Raw genomic sequence first — 14,180 nt, forward strand, 5'->3', positions numbered from 1 at the left:
TTTTTCTTTTTGACTTCCAGCTGATCCGGGCACGAGGTCCATTATGTTGAGAGCATTATTATCATTCCAATCAATTTTCCTCGGGGTCATCCGTGGTATACAAATTGCTGCAGTATTGACAACTCTTGGCACGTACTGTGGCGAAAAGTCAAAAATCACCGCCCTCCCGAAAAGCCCCAGTCGATAACAAACCGAACAAAAGAGCAACACTTACCAGTATCCATTCAAGTGCGAACAGAAGAAACCTTCCGGCAAAAACTGTAACTATGTGCGGCGACAATTGGATTCTCTATCGCCGCCCGGCTTTAGTAAAAACGTGATTAAACCATCGCCGGTTCGGGTTACGGAGACACTTCACTTTTCCCTCCCCCACAGAACACTCATCACCTAATCCGGTGGCTTTTTATGTTACCGTTCTCAGCCACTTGATCCGTGCACCTAAATCACGTCAGAAGAGAATGCCCGCAGAGATAAACTTCTTGACAGCGAACAGAAGCACGTCTCTCCCGGTGGTGGCTTTTCTTCAACCTTCGAAACCGCAACTGGAAGGAGGAAATGTAGCGTAGTTCCTCGCCGATTGGGATTGTTCTGTAAAAAGTGAAGGCTTTCAGCTAGATTCCCTGTTGCTGCTGGCGAACAGAACAACTTAGACGGGCTGCCACCGGGAGAATCCTGGGAGATTTCCTCGAAGGTAGAAAAGAGCACATTCCAAATAAATCCACCGTTGATAAACGACCCGTATCGTGACCCTGTCGGGCTGCTGCTACACGGGCTGCTTATGGACTCTTGTTTTCTCCCGAATCAGTTCGTGTTAGTTTCCTTTGTTGTTGTTGCTCCCTTTTGTTTTCCTGAGAGCTCACGTCTCTTTCACTGATAGTACGGATCGGAACAAAACGATTAGTATATTGATTTCATTCTGACCCACAAAGTCTGCATGTCTGCGAGATTCAATTAGCAGGATTTGGCCAACGATGATTTTGGCTGACCTTTTTTTTTCCCGGCGTTTTTACGGTAAACTTTTGCGAACTTTGAATCCCTTATTCAGTAGCTTTACGCGCTGTTTCTGAATGGATTCGCTTTTAGCTGATCGTGGTTTGCTTTGTGCCTCGGGGATGATTTTGATGATGAGCTAATTCACTTTTTTCCCGTTCGCCCTTGCTTCGATGGTGACTCAGCGTTATGAAAAGTAATCTAAGGAAGGAGAAAAACATGATGGTTTAACGATAGTTGAACGTTGGAAGCTGAAAAAAAAACAGGATTTTGCTTTCATGGGTTCAACATAATGGCTTTTCAGAGGAATTGATAGAAGAAATAGTCTGCATTATGCTTGAAAAACGTGCTGTTTTTGTGAATGGAAAACTAGGTGAGGTTCAACCAGAGAGTAAACAGTCGGACACATAGGAAACTTGAACTTGAAATAATTTTTAATTTGAGATATTTTTCGAATGATTTTGCGAAGATAACGGATCATATGCAAGTTACTAAACTGTAAATTTGCTTACCTAAAATTCCGATTACAGATTGTCATTGGCACAACCTATACCGGGGATACCACGTTTAGCATAAAGTAGTTTGGCATAACGTCAAAACTCATTCCCGCTCAATATGGATATGGATTAACCAATATCAATAATTTTAGATTCGTTCAAGAGCAAAATTGACTGAAATTATATGGCTGACATTTAAAGTTTCGTAGATATAACCGTACAAGTGACTTATTCGACAAAATAATTTTATAACATACACACAAACATATACACACAGATATTTTTTCTATTCGACGAACTGAGTCGGAACCGAATTCCAGAGTATAGCCAAAATTCTTAAAAAAAACTTTATTTGGAATTTACTTCGTAAAAATGTTTACGTGATCTCAATCACGGTTTAGTGACATCTACTCAACAAATCCTTCCCGCCGCCGTCTTGTATTCTAAATCGAGCTGGAACATTGTTTCTGGTTTTTCGTCGAGTCAGTATCAAAAATACAAGATACGAATATGGTCATAGCACACTTTTTCGTATTATGCTAAAACCTCTTTTCGAATTTGTAAAAAAAAATAAAGTTATTTGCAATTTACTTCGCAAAAACAGATTACATTATTTGGGATTTTATTCGTTACAAGAGTTACGTGAATCGAGCCTCCCATGAAAATCTCTGGTCACCTACGGTACTCAGATGGCAACAGTCCAATCGAATGTGTGAGCCAAATCGAAAAGTTCTATCTCATTTTCTATTAAATGTTCACGTTTCTTAGTTAGACTAGCTCTTGAAGTCATGAATTTTATTGATTTGAAGTGAAACACATCCTTGTTTTCTATATAGGGATGACATTTAGAAATTCAAAGAGGTATCCATGTATGCAAATGTTCTGCTTTCGATCACTTATACCTCAAAGAAATGTTTATCGATTAGTAATATAATTACGCCTAATGTTAGGCAATACTTCTACGCGTCGATTTGCATAAATAAATATAAATTAGTATTTTTAATTAAAGGTCAACGAAATTTTCGATAATGGTATGCATTACCTTATTTCGATTGCATCTATTATGCTCTATTGGATAACAGGCTTTTAACAACGGAGACAATGGTTTTGAAAGAGTAAACACCATGTATCAGGTATGTATGTATGAAGGTAGTATTAAGATTATATTCGAAAAACAACATTTGGTGTGAGCGAACGTTCTTTTTTTTTTGATTGATTTGTATGACGTCTGTTAAGCACATTTTATATTGGGAGTACAAATTAGTGTGGTCCGTTTTCATAATATGGATCTGGCTGTTTTGAACAGTAACCGATGTCGATAAGTTAAGTTAAGTTCATATTGCTTCGAGTTTTATTAAAAACCTTTTTCTTTATTGTGTTAATTATAAGAAGTTTTGTGTTAACTAAGGGGCATTTGCGGGAAGTTTTAGTTTTTTTTGTTTTTAATGGAAGAAAAGTGCTGCTGAAAAGCATCGAATGCTTGTGAATGTTTATGGTGATAATGCTCCAACTGATAAATAATGTAGGCAATAGTTTCCATGTTTCAAGAATGGCGATTTCAGCGTTGAAGATAAGAAGCCTCGATCAGGGCAACCAAAAATATTCCAAGACAAATAGGTGGAGACATTACTTTATGAAGATCCGAGTCAAACGCAAAAGGAGCTTACAGAATCATTGGAAGTGACTTAACAAGCAGTTTCTGTACGAATGAAATCCATGGGAATGATTCAAATGTAAGGCAGTTGGGTACCCTGTGTAACTGAAATCGAGAGACAAGGGGCCGTATCAATAAAACATAGCATGCTTGAATTTCGGTAGTAAATGCTACATGTTGATCACGTTCTTGTCAAAAGCAGAGACTTTACTACACAACAACTTTCGAACATGCACAAACAAACTGTTGTGTTTACTACCATTTTTAGGTAGGTAGCTTCAGAAGTTGCTACTCGTGTGTTTGCTGATAGAGTGAAGTAGAAAGATTAAACAAAGTGGCATTTTTGCAGCAGTAAGTACGTTTGTTGCTTTGTGCATACTTATTCCAGCTTTTCCGGCTGTGTGGCAATACGGCAAGCAGTATTGTCATTCATGTGCTATTTGACTGATGGTATGTCAAAAGGTTTACAAACTGACGCTTTTTACACCGATCTCTCTTCTGCCTTTGATATAACAAACCACAATACAACAATTGCTAAACGTTCTTCGATGGCTGCAATCATATCTTATGGATCATCGTTTAGCAGTGAAAACCGTCAATCACGTTTCCAATGAGTTTATCGCTTCGTCCGGAATTCTGCAGAGTAGCCATCTCGGACTTCAACGACGTCAACTTTACTCTAGAGGGTCTTCGTCCATCGTTTACCGATGACGTTAACATCTACTATTACATTCGAAGCCCAGAAGATGCAGGTTTTCTACAACGACAGTTGTTGAGCTTTGCCGAATTGTATAAAGTAAACCGTATGAAATTGAATCCTGACAAGTGCTCTCGACCATTACGTTCTTGAAAAAGAAAGAGCTATTTCATTATAATTACTTTTCCGGAAGGATTCTTGATTGTCAGAACGATGTGTGTTAAAGACCTTGGTGTCTTGCTCGATGAGGAACTGACATTCAAGCAACACATCAGCTATCGTTTCTAAAGCTTCTCGCAACTTAGGATTTGTAATGAGGATGGCTAAACATTTTACAGACGTGTACTGTTTAAAATCTCTGTATTGCTCGCTTGTTCGTTCATCCCTGGAATACTGTTCTGTCGTTTGGAATCCTCACTACATAAACGGAGCTCATAGAATCGAATCGATACAACACAGATTCATTCGCTTCGCTCTACGGCGCTTATCGTGGAACAATCCTCACCAACTACCAAGCTACGAAAGTCGCGGGTTACTAATCGGTCTCGATACACTACAAGTTCGTCGAGATGTTGCACGTGCTGTATTGATAGCAGATGTTTTGACCGATAGGATTGACTGCCCTGCTTTGCTCCGCGAAATTAATATCAACGTCCGACCCCGTGCTCTTCGCAACAGTGCATTTCTTTGACTTCCTTTACGACGAACTAACTACGGTGCTAACAATGCTATTATTGGCTTGCAGAAATCATTCAATCATGTTTCATTAGAATTCGACTTCAATCTATCACGCAGTAGGATAATTGAAAATTTGTTGTGTATTACTAGAAATTATCATTAGGACCATATTGTGTCTGTTGATTATACCTGAATAAATAAATAAATAAATAAATAAGATTCTTCTGCATGACAACGCTTGGCATCATGTCACGAAAGTCGTGACAAAATCTGTGGAAACGCTCAAGTGGGAAATTTTACCGCATCCGCCGTATTCTCCTGGTATTAGTCCTTCTGATTACTGGTTGTTTCGAAGGAGACAGCACGATCTGGCAGGTCATCGGTTTACTTCTTTGGCAGAAATCAAAAATTGGCTTCAAACTTGGATCACCTCAAAAGACGAGATATTTTGTCGAAATGGAATTCGAAAATTGCCTGTTAGGTGGCGATAGACGATACTTTAATCAAACTTTGAATTATTTTTATTTTGCACAACAATGTATGAAAAATGGGGGCTACATTAATTGAATGAAGGACAAATAATGATAATAAACATCATTTTTGAAACTATCTTTCAACAAAATAAATTCAAACGTTTTGCACAATAAAAACATCTTTCTCACAAAATTTTGTGATTTTTCGTGAAAAAATATTGAGAAATAAGTTGGTGAAGAGGTATTTTTGAGAACACTTCTTAAAATTCGTGATTTGCGGTGTCCACTGTATCTCAACGCAGACTAATCAGATGTCAATAAATCGGAGCAGTATAGATAGAGTAGATGTTTTTCCAGACCCCAACGTTCCTGTTTGATGTAGAAAGTGTGTGCCAAATTTGAACAAAAATTGGTGCAGTAGTTTTTGAGTGACTTTCAAAACCTGCTTTCGAGAACAACGCGTTTAAAGTTTTTTTGTCTATAAAATCTAAGGAAAGAATTTATTACTCTAGAGAAGACCCCAACGTTCTTGTTTGATGTAGAAAGTGTGTGCAAAATTTGAACAAAAATTGGTGCAGTAGTTTTTGTGTGACTTTCAAAACCTGCTTTCGAGAACAACGCTTTAAAAGTTTTTTTGTCTATAAAATCTAAGGAAAGAATTTATTACTCTAGAGAACCCGTAGGCTTAAACATTGTCAAAAAACTTTTTTTTATATATATTTTGTTATAATGAAATATTTCACGAATGTTTTGTCAAGTTTTTAAGTTAATCGAAGCAGAAATCTTGAGCCTGTGCGCCGAGCTCTTACTTCTTCGCAGTATGAGATAAGCAACGATAAAGGCCCATAACTTGCTGAAATTTGTTACAACATCCTTGGAAATTTCACAGAACATTCTTGAAATGTTTTACTATAAGAAAATATTAAGAAAAAAATATATGATTTTCAAAAAGTGTTGAACCATACCTGCTCCTTAAATAATACGCTTTTGTTAAATTTACTCTAATAATTAAATCCAAATGATTTCGGATATTTGTTCACTTATATACCAGATAAACTTATTTTGTATAGCATCTCCACGGTAAGGAGTAGGTTGTAGGTAGGGTTCGAACCTCAGGACGATGCTTTTTCGAAATTTATCTTTTGTTTTGGTTTGCTTCTTGTTGGCAGTAATGCAAAGTGAAAACATTTTCTCATTCCACCTAGTAGAGTTAAAGCCTGTTCACACTCTACCGGAACGACCGGGACGGGACCAGGTATAGTGCGAACAGGCATTTAAACGCGAGTAAAATTTTCGGAATCGGTTCAGGCATTTTAGGGGACATAAAGTATAATGAAAAAAAAAAACTGTGGCTTGTTTCCGACAAAAATCGATGCAATATTCAATTGAATCGATTCGCTCTCTGTATTAGTTAGTAAGTTAGTATATAAGTTCCTTTTCCCCATTACACAATACAAGTAGAATTAGAATTTTCCCTACACAAAAATCTCAGAATTGCGGAAGCAAATAATGTCCTCATGGTAATAACCAAATCATATATATAATAGGGCTGAAAAGTCACCACTTGTGGCTGAACACCCAATTTAAATCTTAATAATTTAATTTTAACTCATATTCCAATAAATAGTAATTTAAAAAAAAAACTGTGGCTTGTCGGTTACGTCACTTACAAGATGATATCTTCCAATGCGGAAATGATCGTCGAAACCCAAACTTGATCACTGACTGCATAGTAAATTTCAAATAATCTCCATGCTATCGAAATCCGTTGAGCCTTTTTCGAGAAAATTTTACGTATTGAAAAAGTGTGGTAAATCGGATACGACACTTATACGATTATATGTTGGAATTAGATGCTCGACTTTTTTCGTCACTTTTTTCTGCACACAACGCACACGAATAAAAGATCTTTTTGAATTTACATCTTTTTCCATGCACATAAAAGGTGATTTTTTAATTGAGGTATAGGATTTGATTTTCAAGAACTGCACAAAAAATTTGAGAAAATCGATGAAATCTTTATAGGTATCGATGGAATGATGACTATAATTTAATGTTTGAAGATGATTTCATGCAAATGCAAATTCCGATCGACAAGGTCCAATTCTGGCACACTCTCTCCAACATATCGGTTAGTATTTCACGAATAATGCCACCGGCCCATAATCCACACTAAACAGTGTTTTTTTGGGATGCATTGGTAACTCTTGCAATGCTTCTGGCTGGTCTTCACTCCAGATGCGGCAACCACAAATGAGCTTCCCCACTGAACACATTTTTTGTATAAAAAAGTGGATCTTCCTTCAACTTTGATTAAATTATGGATCAAACGACGATTCTAGATCAAACTAAACAAGTTTGACAATGACACAAGACACGATTCATGTGTGATCTGTCAAAAACAGTGTTGCCAAAAATATACCAGCAAAAAAGTCACCTTTTATTTGCAGCGAGAAAGACTACAACATGAGTAAGCATGAGAAAACTGCACCCAAATGTAATTCATATCCTTATATCGTGTTTGAAGAAGCTTGGACTGAAAACAGTTTTCTAGAATTTTCAACCTTCTAACTGCCATATTGACGGAGCTTGAGTGATTCTATTGACTTTCATTTAACAATTCTAAATTTACAAACGTGGGAACCACAAGTTTGGAGTTTTTCTTAAAAAAATATTACTATTCAACCTTGCCGTCTCCATTAAAATTGTATTATTTGGAGTCAATGGAAACACATTTCCAATTTAACAGGAACGACTATCACGTCTATTGTAAACTTATGGTTAGATCAATGTTAGTCGAAAATATTAGCTTTATGTTGAGAACTCTGCTTACAGAATTCCCATCAAATGATCGTCTGAAATCATTCGTTTATCCCAGCGTAAATTGACGTTATAATCGTAAAATTGGCATTAAAAAACGCACAATAATCTTCGGAAGTTTTCGCACCTCACGTATGAGACTACCAGCGAAACCGGAATGAAGATTTCATTCCGAAAATCGTTGACAAATTTACGGAAATCTTGTTTACTGTTTGCTTCTTGGTATCGCTCAATCCCATCGGAGGTCATATGGTAGAAAGAGAAAAACAGGGAAATATCAACTTGTAACTTCCGCTCTGCCCAGGATCTCTGGCAGCGAACGATGATGGTGATGAAGGAAAAAAAGCATTCCGTGCTTGACAGCGGACGAATAATATTTCGCCTCGCTTCATTTGCCGGCACTGTTGATTTACAATTCATGGAAGCAAACAGTCCGACCCGGCCAACCCCGGACCCTCTCGCAAGGAAGTATTTCAAAGTAGGGCATATATTTCCAACATTTGCTCAATATAAAGACTGATTTGCAAGAGAAATAGCTTCTGATGTTGGAATATATTAAGCCTCGGTGCTGGAAAGAAAATTGTGACGGCTGTGCAGATGAAGCCGGTAGACAAAAAAAAAGAAGCTCAAAACGGAAAGTAACAAATTGCTTGTTATCATCGGTTTGCTACAGCCCATAGGTCACACACATTCCACCGGATAATCGCATAACTATGTGAAAAGTCGTCGAAGCTCCAGGGACCTTGGAGGTAGGTAACGGGAAAAGTTTCCGTAGGCTGAAATAACGTACAACTTTTCATGCCACTTTTGCTCACATATTCATCATCAACCTTCGCATGGCATCCGGGTCTCCGGTTTTCCGTCGTGTTTTGTAACTTTCACCGCAAATCTCCGGTATCGTGTAGTGAGCGGAAGAAAAAGAAAACCCCTAGTGTCCTACTATTGAGAAATTGTATTTCGCTAGCTATTTCGGGTTTTATAAATTTCGGCTGTTAAAATATTTATCGGCCCAACCTCAGCTTTTCGGTTTGTTCAGCTAGTGTGTACATAATGTCGGTGTGCGTGTATGAGCTCGGGTGCGGTTTTATTTTTTTTTGCCATGCTGGGTTGAACAAATCAACCAGACAGCTTGCTTTCTGGTTTTGTGCTGAATTGTTGATAGATGTTTTTGTTATAATACCAGAGAAAAAAAATAAACGAAAGCATTGATTGCTTTTCTTTTGTTTTTAGAAACAATAATGAGCTCCGAGCGGAAAAAAATACAAATTAAAGCTTTATGAATACAAATCTTCAACTTCGAAAAACAAAAATTCAACGAACCTCATGCAGACTAAAATTGAACAAGCCTTACCAACACAGTGAAACGACTATGATTTTTAATAAATACTAAATAAAACCTGTGCAAAATCCATATCGAAACAATTCAAATTCAAGAATGTTTTAAAACAAGTTCTACAACCTGCAATGAATTTAGTTGGAAAACTATCCAGGGCAGGTGAAACATATTAAGCCCCGGTGGGTGATTTTTCGTACCGAAGGGAATGACCCATTATTCCGAAGCATTCCTTAATTCTAATGGAAATGACATTTATCCCTTAAAAAAGCAAGTTTCGTTTCGATATAACTTTGCATGAAACGCGTAAATTCGAAGTTTGAAGCGTTTTTGGTGTTTTGCCTTGAAACAAAATTGCGCATTTAAAGGTCGTATACGAACAAAAACTATTGTGGGGCTGCTCAAGTTGTTGACCTAGGACTATACAACTAGTTTTAAAATCACTGCCAATATTTGTTTTGAATATTAAGGCAGCAGTCTTTTTGTTCCGTATAAACTTATTTATGTCTGAGAATTTTATAAATTATTTCCTTAAGAATTTATGCTACCGTTCAGTTCGTTGGGGTTGATGATGGAAGGTGCTGAACTCAGTCATCCAGTATTCCATGATTCCATGAGATGGATGTGCTTTTACGATCTTACGCAAAAATCTGTGCATGAAAAAGGTCTTTTCCAAAAGAGTGCCGCGCTCACTCACAATAGAACAAAAGCCACAACGCATCAACGATCAAGAGAGCTGTTCTGCCCTGTTTAGTTGCATTTAAAAAGATGTCTTGCGTTGGTATGGAACAGTGGACGAAACATGGATCGAAACATTTCTCTGGAGTTTCAGTCTGAAAACGCAACAGGTAGCTGAGATAATCATCGGTATATCGAAAATCAGTTGAAAAATGGTTAAGATGTAGATGTTCAAAACCTAACCACTGCTTGTGGGGTTTAATTGTCTGTATTTTGAATTCGCTACCCGACAAGGTTCATTGGAGCAAGTGGAAATCATAACTGAAACAGAAACATAACTGAAAGTGACAACTTCTGGTAACATTTCTGTTTTCCGGCTCGGAGAGATAATGGTAAAAGACCTTTTTCAGTACTTACATACAAGATACTCGAGTGATTTACATTAATGAGATGCTTAAGCTCGACTCTAATAATTCCATTGTTTCTCGCTTGAAACTTCAAATGGGTAACTACCCACCTTTGGAATTTTCAAGTGGGTAGTACTACCCACCGTACCTAACTGTTTCACCGGCCCTGAATCTGTCTCTTTCAAAGGTGAAACAGTGTTCATTCCACGCATTCCAATGATCATCACTTATATGTCATTTGAGTTCAAACGTCAAGTCCCCATCCGTTCATAAATTATGCAGGCGTTCTAATATAGACAACAATATTGTGAATGAAATTTATAAAATTTCGGTGCTAAACAAAAAGTGTTCTGCAAAAACCAGAAACTTTACGTCTGCTTAGCGGTTAAATTTGAGCTGCCAAATTTTGCATTAGGCAGTTCAATTTGAACTGCTATGCATGGATGAGCTTAAGACGAAACTAAATTGAACCATTGACAATTAAAACACAAAAAGATGTGAAAGGTCAGTGATATGCAGCTCTAGACAAACTGGCGTTTTGGGAATAGGAAATATAGTATTATTCAATCACAATAAGGAAACCTGTTTCAATCCACCTAGTGGACTCATGTCGCCTTTTTCATTAGTGCATTTATATTAGTGCTGTTCTAAATAATAGCAGGGGAAAAACTAGCATACGTATTTTCTCTCGAGAATTTTTTACCAATATTCATTGCATGAGGCTAGTAAAGACTGTCTCAGAAAGTATGGACGAACTTTGATTTCGCTGTAAATTATCCACAAGTGGTAGATATTCAAATTTTATTCGATATACTGATACTATTAGACTACAACAACAGAATATTATTCTCAACATTTGCTACTTAGCCATTGTAGACTAGCTGGTGTACCTTCTCGCGAACGTTCCTCATTAAATTCCGTACAAACTACTTGGCGACAAGTTTTGACACTTTTTTCAATCTTTTTCGAACTGTTGAATGGTTTCGGCTGCCAAGACATGTTTCCTAAGATGTGCCTTTGTTAATGCCCAAAATTCCTCAATTGGTCGAAGGATTGTGGGCATTTGGTGGATTCATGTCTTTTGGGACGAAAGTGACATATGGTAGTATACCATTCTACCGTTGATTTCGAGTAGTGGCAAGAAGCAAGATCTGGCCAGAAGACAACAGGATCCTTGTGGTTTCGAATCATGGTTAGCAATCGATTTTGTAAACATTCCTTTATGTATATTTCGTTGTTCATTGAAGCAGTGGTGATGAAGGGTTTCGAAAGCTTACCGCAGCTGCAAATTGCTTGCCAGACCATAGCTTACCATTCTTATCAAATTTTTCGACTTCAATCGTTGTCTCGGACTGGTTTAACACTTGCCCTTCTCGCACCGTATAATATTGTGATCCCGACAAGGATTTGTAATCGAGTTTCACGTAGGTTTCGTCGTCCATGATTATGCAGTTCAAATTTCCAGCAAGAATCGTATTGTACAGCTTTCGAGCCCTCGGCCTGATCGATGCTTCTTGTTTCGGACTACGTTTTGGTTATTTATGCTTCTTATAAATTCGAAGATTCAAACGTTCTTTAGCACGAAGAACATTTAACTTCAAAGTGGCCACTTTTTTGGCCACATCCCGAACTGAAACTTGATTCTTTTGCTCGAACGCCTTCAGTATACGTTTATCCAACTGAGGGTTAGCAGGACCTTTTTGTCGACCAGTTTTCGGTTTACCCTCAAAGGTGTTATCCTCACCGAACTTCCTGATTGCATTTCGCACGGCTTTTTCACTTACTCCTTCCATTTTTGCTATCTTTCTTAGTGACAGTCCGCGTTCTGTGCACCATTTGTACATTTTTTCGGCGTTGTTCTGCTGAAAGTTCACGCATTTCGAAACAGACTAATGAAAACGAATAAACAATTGCACAAGTGGTTAGAGAAGAGTGTAAACAACAGGATGCAGCCATAAAAATTGACAGATTCTGAACCATTGCGAAATTGCAGCGGTTTTTGGTTGCGTCCATACTTTCTGGGACAGTCTTTACTTTTATAAAACAATGTATAAAGTTTGTAAAAAAAGAAGAAAATCAATAAATTATAAATGTTTTTAAATAGAGTATTCGAAAAAATAGTACCATGAAATGAAAAAAAGCCTTTCTCATATTACATATATTTTCAAAAACATCACCAGAAAAATAATTATTTTTTTCAAAACTTCATAAAATCAAAGACTTTTTTTGATCATAAACTACCATAACCTCAGTTTTTGCAATGACTGAGCGGAAACATATATTGGAGAAGCAAAAACTAACAGAAAAGATGAATTTTTGGAAAAAGATACGCTCAGAGACAGGACTTGAACCTGCGTTCTTATGCATTCCGTGCATACGCGCTACCATTTCGCCACTCTGAATCTTGTTTTAGTCAAATTGAACTTAGTTATGGCGGCTTTACGTCAAACATCTAAAATAATAAATCGTACCATAACCTTTTTAATTTGTAAACAGTTATATCAAGTTATTATAAACTTAAAAACGTGATTAATCCACCTAGCAGTGAGATGATACCTTTTTTTATCAATCCGCATGTGTTTTTTGCATGAATATTCTTCGGTGTTTAAGTTTTCATCACATTGTTTTAATGACCGTCGTTTTAAGCGACAATTTGAGATTGTAATCACTCATTACTCTGTAATGTCGAAACTGCAAATACAATCGAATTTAAATCTAGAAGTGTGATAATCGATTAAACATGCCATGATATGTAAGTTCCATTTTAGAGTTTACGGTAATTTAAGGTACTTCCAGAGCTGGTATTCAGGAACCAGAATAACCCAAACCGATTCGTATGGCCATATGACAAATAAATTACAGTTTTGAGTACAACTTTGAAGCTTAATTGGATAAAATTCATTAATTTTTATATGTATGTATAAAACTAATTAATTTTGTATCTAAGTTTAATTCAATTTGAATTTTTGTTTCTGAAATTTGATTAGGCTTTTTTGAGAAAACGATTGAGCTTTGAGAAACGATTTTATACTGGAACCGGAATTCTAAAATCGGTATGGTCGAAGTCAGATAAATTCACCTGAATAGCTGTATAGTTTACATTTGTTTCAAAATATTTGAAAATCAGTGAAGACATCTTTGAGAAATCATAGCACGAATTAAATTTTTAGGTGCCTTCTGAATCGACAACTGAATACCACTAAAACTGAAAAAAAAAGTTAATTTTTTTTTATCGACTATCCAAATCTGCTAACCCGATAAACCTGATTAATTTATGTGGAATAGACATTTTTATACTAATCACCCTGTATCCCCGAAACCGGAAGTTGGATCTGACTGACGAGCAAGATGTTTTAAAGAATCTTGAAACTTTTCATTTGCATCTTAGATGATTCTTAGATTTCATTTGAATCTTAGATCGGTTCAGTCATCTACGAGAAGAATGAGTTACAAAATTTTGATTTCGTTTCATATATCATCCTGTAGTTCCGGAACCAGAGGTCGGAACCAAACATAATTCAGGAACTTTGTTTGGGAGCATACGAATTTTCGTATGAATCTGAATTTGTAGTAAAGAAATTTTCAGAGAAAATTGAGTGAAATTATTTGTCACACACGCATTTGCTGATCTCGACGAACTGATTCGAATGGTATATGGATGTTATGTTCTTCCAGCATTTATTGCTGTAAGTAGTTTAAAACAATATAATTAAAAAAAAATCTGCCATCATCTGGTTTATATATGTCATATTCGAACGATTATGTTGCCAAAAACGAGCCGTGCTAAAATCGGTCCGAGGCAAATTGTCATGAAAAAGGATGCTGTACACAGTCTTTTTGGTACTTAGAAACAATTGTATGTAACAGAATAAAAAATCGTATTTTCCGTTGCTCCCAAGCATTGCTTTGTCATACAGCGCTCAAAACTCCTACTGCTGGAATAAGGGGAAAAG

At 36.8% G+C, this 14,180-nt stretch overlaps 1 protein-coding gene across 1 annotated transcript in view; it reads right to left on the bottom strand.

The window, feature by feature from the left end:
* LOC131429206 (low-density lipoprotein receptor-related protein 12-like) overlaps window positions 1–14,180 on the bottom strand; it is a 272,621-nt gene that overhangs the window by 240,086 nt on the left and 18,355 nt on the right. Inside the window, exon 2 of the mRNA XM_058593256.1 lies at window positions 215–1,191. The gene's annotated coding sequence lies outside the window, so the exon portion shown is untranslated. The remainder of the gene's footprint in view (window positions 1–214; window positions 1,192–14,180) is intronic.

The sequence above is a fragment of the Malaya genurostris genome, chromosome 2 (genome assembly GCF_030247185.1).
Source record: "Malaya genurostris strain Urasoe2022 chromosome 2, Malgen_1.1, whole genome shotgun sequence".
NCBI classification, from domain to species: Eukaryota; Metazoa; Arthropoda; class Insecta; order Diptera; family Culicidae; genus Malaya; species Malaya genurostris.